This window comes from Vitis riparia, chromosome 13, assembly GCF_004353265.1.
Source record: "Vitis riparia cultivar Riparia Gloire de Montpellier isolate 1030 chromosome 13, EGFV_Vit.rip_1.0, whole genome shotgun sequence".
NCBI classification, from domain to species: domain Eukaryota; kingdom Viridiplantae; phylum Streptophyta; class Magnoliopsida; order Vitales; family Vitaceae; genus Vitis; species Vitis riparia.
In genome coordinates, this window is record NC_048443.1 from 11032428 (window position 1) to 11039895 (window position 7468).

The window sequence follows — 7468 nt, forward strand, 5'->3', positions numbered from 1 at the left end:
CTCTTTAGAAGGTTTTGGAGAGGAATTTGAAATTAGGAAGATTGCTTTTGAATTGGAAGATTTAAAAAAGGATAAGGAGAAAAGAAGAGAGAAAATAGGAGAATTTTCCTTTTTGGAAACAAATTTAGGTCTTGAGGGGTGATATATATAGGTGAGAAAAGGAAAAGAATAGAAGGTGGAAGCACGCATTGGAGGATGGGGAGAAATTAAAAGGGATTTTTTTTAGAGAACACGCAAGAGAGAATTTTCGGAGCAAAGGGTCGTGATATTCTTTTTGAAATAGAGAGGAACAGAGGATTTTCTAGGAGGAGCTACTTTAACGCATCAAAGACGGATTTTTTCCCATAACAGAGGTTAGTTTTTTTGAAAGAGTTTTCATTTTTTTATTAGATATCTTTTTGTTTTTGTTTTTGTTTTTTTTTAATTCCAATTTAATTTAGTATTAATTTATTTGTTAGTTTGGATTGAATGAATTTGTGTGTTTTAATTTTGATTCATTATATTAGAAAAAAAAGAATGATTTGAACCCTATTTATTTTTGATTGATTGCATCAGATTGAAAACATTTGAGTTTTATTTATTCATTTGTTCATGCATTTGCTACTCTTTTAATTACTTGTATTTCATTTATTTATTTATTGATAAAGTTGATCCCATATTTGGAAGTTCATATTTTTAGTATTCTTTGATTTAATGTGATTCATTTTAATTAGTTTAGATATTTTTATAATTTTAGTTCGTTAATAAAATTGATTCTATATTAAAAGTTCATGTCTTTAGTTTACTTTTGATTTAGTTTAATTCATCTATTTAGTTCAAATACATTTATAGTTTTAGTTCATTGATAAAATTGATTCCATGTTTGAAAGTTTGCGTTTTTAGGTTACTTTAATTTAATTTGATTCATTATAGTTAGTTTAGATATTTTTTTGTAGTTTAGTTCATTAATAAAATTGATCCCATGTTTGAAAGTTTCAGTTTTTTTTAGTTTGCTTTGATTTAATAATTTATATTCATTATTTTAGGTGTTTTATAGTTTTAGTTTATTAATAAAATTGATTTCATGTTTGGAAGTTCATATTTTTAGTATTCTTTGATTTAGTGTGATTCATTTTAATTGGTTTAGATACTTTTATAATTTTAGTTCGTTAATAAAATTGATTCTATATTAAAAGTTCATGTCTTTAGTTTACTTTTGATTTAGTTTAATTCATCTATTTAATTCAAATACATTTATAGTTTTAGTTCATTGATAAAATTGATTCCATCTTTGAAAGTTTGCGTTTTTAGGTTACTTTAATTTAATTTGATTCATTATAGTTAGTTTAGATATTTTTTATAGTTTAGTTCATTAATAGAATTGATCCCATGTTTGAAAGTTTCAGTTTTTTTTTTAGTTTGCTTTGATTTAATAATTTATATTCATTATTTTAGGTGTTTTTATAGTTTTAGTTTATTAATAAAATTGATTTCATGTTTGGAAGTTCATATTTTAGTATCCCATTTTTGGAAGTTCATATTTTTAGTATTCTTTGATTTAGTGTGATTCATTTTTATTAGTTTAGATACTTTTATAATTTTAGTTCGTTAATAAAATTGATTCTATATTAAAAGTTCATGTCTTTAGTTTACTTTTGATTTAGTTTAATTCATCTATTTAGTTCAAATACATTTATAATTTTAGTTCATTGATAAAATTGATTCCATCTTTGAAAGTTTGCGTTTTTAGGTTACTTTAATTTAATTTGATTCATTATAGTTAGTTTAGCTATTTTTTATAGTTTAGTTCATTAATAAAATTGATCCCATGTTTGAAAGTTTCAGTTTTTTTTTTAGTTTGCTTTGATTTAATAATTTATATTCATTATTTTAGGTGTTTTTTTTTTTATAGTTTTAGTTTATTAATAAAATTGATTTCATGTTTGGAAGTTCATATTTTTAGTATCCCATGTTTGGAAGTTCATATTTTTAGTATTCTTTGATTTAATGTGATTCATTTTAATTAGTTTAGATACTTTTATAATTTTAGCTCGTTAATAAAATTGATTCTATATTAAAAGTTCATATCTTTAGTTTACTTTTGATTTAGTTTAATTCATCTATTTAGTTCAAATACATTTATAGCTTTAGTTCATTGATAAAATTGATTCCATGTTTGAAAGTTTGCGTTTTTAGGTTACTTTAATTTAATTTGATTCATTATAGTTAGTTTAGATATTTTTTGTAGTTTAGTTCATTAATAAAATTGATCCCATGTTTGAAAGTTTCAGTTTTTTTTTTAGTTTGCTTTGATTTAATAATTTATATTCATTATTTTAGGTGTTTTTATAGTCTTAGTTTATTAATAAAATTGATTTCATGTTTGGAAGTTCATATTTTTAGTATTCTTTGATTTAATTTGGTTCCTTTTAATTAGTTTATGTGTTTTTATAGTTTTATTTATTCATTGATAAAATTGATTCTTTATTTAAAAGTTCATGTTTTTAGTGTACTTTGATTTGATTTAATTCATCTATTTAGTTTAGACACTTTTATAATTTTTGGTTCATCAATAAAATTAATTCTATGCTTGAAAGTACATATCTTTAGTTTGCTTTGATTTAGTTTGGCTCATTTTAATTAGCTTAAGCACTTTTATAATTGTAGTTCATTAGTAAAATTAATTCTATGTTTGAAAGTTCACGTTTTTAGTTTAATTTAGTCAAATTCGTTTTAATTAGTTTAGGTACTTCTATAATTTTAGTTCCTTACCTGAATTGATCCATTTTTAGTTTTTTTTTTTTTTTTTTTTTCAAAATCATTAATGTTAGATCCTGATCACCCTTATCTTAACTTATATGCTTTTAAAATCCTAGCCGTTAGTTCATGAATTGATACTCCGTTAGTTTGTCTAATTTAGAATGCCTTGCCCGTTGCTTTAGTGATCCTTCATTTAATTTGATTTTCTTTCTGAGGCTTTTGGAAACCCATGAAGATTAGCCTCTATTCTCACCTTCAATTTTCTTGGTTGTAAAAAATTCTACTCTGTGATTTTGTTCTCTTTTGTTTTGCTTGGTATTTTGATTCATACACTTTATTGCTTTCAAATTAATTTCTTTGTTTTTTTAAAAAAATATAACACTATTCTCAAAATCTCATTTTCCTTAAAAATCCATTTCAAAAATTCATTTAGAGTTTCTTAGAGTCAAAAGATCCCCTTAAAAATCCATTTCAAAAATTCATTTAGAGTTCTTAGAATCAAAATCTCATTTTTTAAAAAATAATGTGTAACCATGTTTTGATCGGTTCACATCTTTCAAATAAAATTACAGTTTTGAATAAAACACGAATCAAAGCTCGTGGTCCCAAACAAATGGGATAATTCTAAGCTAAATTCGTGTATATCGATTGGGGAATTGGTGAAACCCCTACATAAGAAAATCTTTTCAAAATTTATTTTTGTTGCCACATTTGACACTTGTTGAAATCATGTCTATCTATTTTTTTTAGGAATTATATACAAGATGTATGTGATAATTGATGATTCTGTATACTTTGATCACTTTTGCTATGCTAATTGGATAACGAGCATGCTAGGATTTCTATATTTTATTATTTGTTATCTAACCCCTTACAACTTGAGGAAGCACGTTACAAATTATCTATGCTATCCAGGTATGTCCTCTATCACCTACTTTCTGAATTATGTGAATATGCTTGTCATTGTGAAATAATGCTTATGTCTAATAATGCTTAAGTGTTCTGATATACATGTTTCATTGTTTGATTATTTCTAATAAAATACATGCTGGATGATATATTGTTTAAATTAACCATCGATGTTTTATGATAGCGCTTGAGAAGTGATCCGGGTACGCATCCTAACCCTTTTTTATTGTGATTTGATCTTGTTTGGCATGGTATTTTTTGAAATCACCTAGCCTATTTAGATACCTATAATTTACCGATTAATTGCCACGCTTCCCTTAACTTAGTCAGTAGAGACCTTCATAGGGCTTAGAGGGGTGCTACCTCCTAGAGGTACCTTCCCAATAAGTAACCTGATCCTCGGACATAGACTCGGGTTTTTCAAAGACATGTCTTTTTTCTAAAAATTATGGAGTCACATTTTAGGGTTTTCTTTCTTGTTTTATTTTCCCTTTAAAATAAAAATAAAATAAGTGGCGACTCCAACTTTTCCAAAAATTATTTTTCACAAATAAAAAGCGAGTCTCGCCGATCGAGTGGGGACGCACGTGAAAAATGCGGGTTCACAGTAACCCTTAGGAGAATGAGCAACCTCAATACCTAAGTAATGTAAATGACCTAAGTCTTTCATGTCAAACTATTGAGCCAATTTAGTCTTTCGCATTACAATACCATCAACATTATCACTAGTAATAATCATGTCATCAACATAAAGTGAAAAAAAGAATACGACTAGCATAGTTAGACTTAACAAAAAAAGACGAATCATGAGCACTAGAATAAAAACCAAGGGAAGTAACCATTGTAGAAAACTTCTCAAACCAAGATCGAGGGGCTTGTTTAAGACCATATGCCTTTTGGAGTTTTCAAACTTCTCCAGGGTTGTGAGAAACACTAGGAGGAGGTATCATATAAACTTCCTCTTTAAGATCTCTATTTAAGAAAGCACTTTTAACATCCATCTGTGAGATCTACCAGTAGTGGACAAAGGCGACTGCAATGAGAGCACAGATAGTGGTCATCTTGGCAACTAGTGCAAAATTTTCCCCATAGTCCATACCATATTTCTAAGTGAAGCCCTTTGCAACCAACCTAGCTTTGTACCACTCAATTGAACCATTTGACTTTGTTTTGATTTTATGAACCCAACAAGAACCTGTAGGCACCAAATCCTAAGTATTTGTTTGATGTAAAGTAGAAATTTCCTCAACCATAGCCTATTGTGAATTAGGATTAAAAACAACCTCTGTTTAGGTGGTAGGCTCACAAAGATTATGAAAAGATGCTAAAAATGAAGTAAATGAAGGAGAATAACAAGAATAAGCAAAATCTAATAATTGAGTGGATTTACAAATACGCTTTAGATAGAGAGATGAAAAAGGATTTGCAATCACAGGAAGTGCTAAGATGATCAAAGGAGGAGACATAGAGGCATCATCTGTGGAGGGTGGAGCATAAAAAATATCACGAGTTGCATTATTCGTAGTTGCCTAGAGGAGGTAAGTGAGTGACAGGAGGGGGAACATTATGTGATATGGGTGAGCTAGTAGGGGGTATAGGGTCAAAATGATAATTAAAGAAAGGGTTAATGCAGATAATATTAGACTTTGGCAAGGTATGACACTTGGTAGGAATAGAGAAGAAAAGAATACGCTCAAGGAAGAAGACATGACGAGAAATATATAACTTTTGAGCAATAGGATCATAACAACGATAACCCTTTTAACCCTCACCATAACCAAGAAAGACACAAATGGTGGAGCATGAAGATAGCTTGTTACACTCTACACTAGGACGAAAAACAAAACAAGTGCAACCAAACACTCGTAAAAAAGAGTAGTGAGGGTGACTATACAACTTTTTATAGCAAGATAAACCCGATATATGAGAAGATGGTATTTTATTGATCAAATGCACAATAGTGAGAACAACTTTGTCCTAAAATGTACTTGGGACACTAGCAAACAAGACAAAGGAGTGAGCGGTCTCAATAATATGTCTATGTTTTCTTTCAACAACCCCATGTTATTGAGGAGTGTTAGTACAAGAGGATTGGTGCATAGTACCATCAGAGATAAGTAATTCAGAAAAGGTTGTAAATGTATATTCCTCACCTAAATCAGTATAACACTTGATAACATCAAAGTGTTGAGTTTTAACAAATGAGCATAAAGTAGTATAAACATTTATAAAATCATACCAATGCTTCATTACATAAACCTAACAATATCGAGTGTGATCATTAATAAAAAGAGTCATAATATTAAGACCCCCCATTTTGTGGCAATAGGGGAGGGTCCTCACATATAAGAATGAATCGACTCAAATGGTGCAACAGAGAAGGAAACACTTCGATTAAAGGGCCCTTTCCTACCTAAGTCTTGAGATGTGTCTCTTAAGCTAGAAGCTCACTTACTACTATGTCAAAAAAGGGATGAGGATATGACAATGCAAAATATTTCTCTGAAGCCCCTCAAAATCATCATGAAGAGCCATTAAGAACTGAACAAGATGTTGTCTCTCTCAATGAGCTAGATAATCAATAGTGCTCTAAAGAGATGCAGGCTCCGTGAGGGCCAACTAATCCCAAAGATAGAGATCATAGAATAAAACTCTTGGATAGTCATATGCTTTTCTTGTACTGCTTAAATATCAAACTCCAACTAATATTGTTTTGCAATGTTTGACTATGTGTACAACTATGTCAAATGATCCGAAACTTATTTATAATCTTATATTTTGCTAATTGTATGCCAATAGAATGCTCAATAGAATTATTAATCCAAGTTAGAATAGTTGAGTTGTTTGCTTTCTAACTATCTAATATATCAAGATATTTTTCATCCTTATCATTTATAGGTTTGCTGAAGACACCACTAATATAACCCTACATTCATTTTCTTTTCAAAAATTTTCTCATCACATAACTCTAATACGAGTAATTATTTCCATTTAATCTTACACTAATGGAATGAAGAGTCATTTCTTTCACTAGCCATTATCAACTAATAATTTGACCACAATATAATTCAAACAAAACAAAGCAAGCAAAAATATCAAATAATCGAACCTCCAAAATGGCTGTAAAAGAAACATCTTCAAATTTGCTTGTGAAACCTCTGCTTGTGAAAACCCCTTCCCTAAAAAAAATATCTACTTCAAAGTTTCCAAAAATCCTTTTCAAAATAGATTTAGAGTTATCGAAGCTATTTGCGGGGTTCTACCCCAAACCTTAGGCAGGGGTGTGTTGCCCCCTACAACCCTAGCCAACCCATCACGGAGTTGGATCCATGAAGAACATGGATGGAATGCATAGTTCTTTCATGAAATCTTCTATCAAAGGCCCTATGTTGATCATTGCTCTGATACCATGTGAGAATTGCGGACAAAAAAAAAAAAAAAAGCTAGGGTTTCATTAACAAAAGGCTTAAGAAAGGTATATCTTAAGACAAGTTGAAGAAATGACGCTTATGAATGAGAATGTGGAAAATAATATCTTAATTCATAATCATTAGAAAGTGTCAATCCAAAGGTTCTCTCCCTTCTATGAGGTTGATGGAATTGAGTTGTAGGTATCTTGTTAGATTTAAGTAGTTATTACTTTCCATGCCATCATACATTTGACTTAATATAATAATTGTCATATTAAACTTAAATATCTCTACACATATATCATTCTCCTCATCTCTTTCTTTTTACAAATGCCACATTTATTTTAATTTTGTATTTATGAATAAAAAATGAGATATTGGATTAAAATTATACAATTGATTGATGGTTC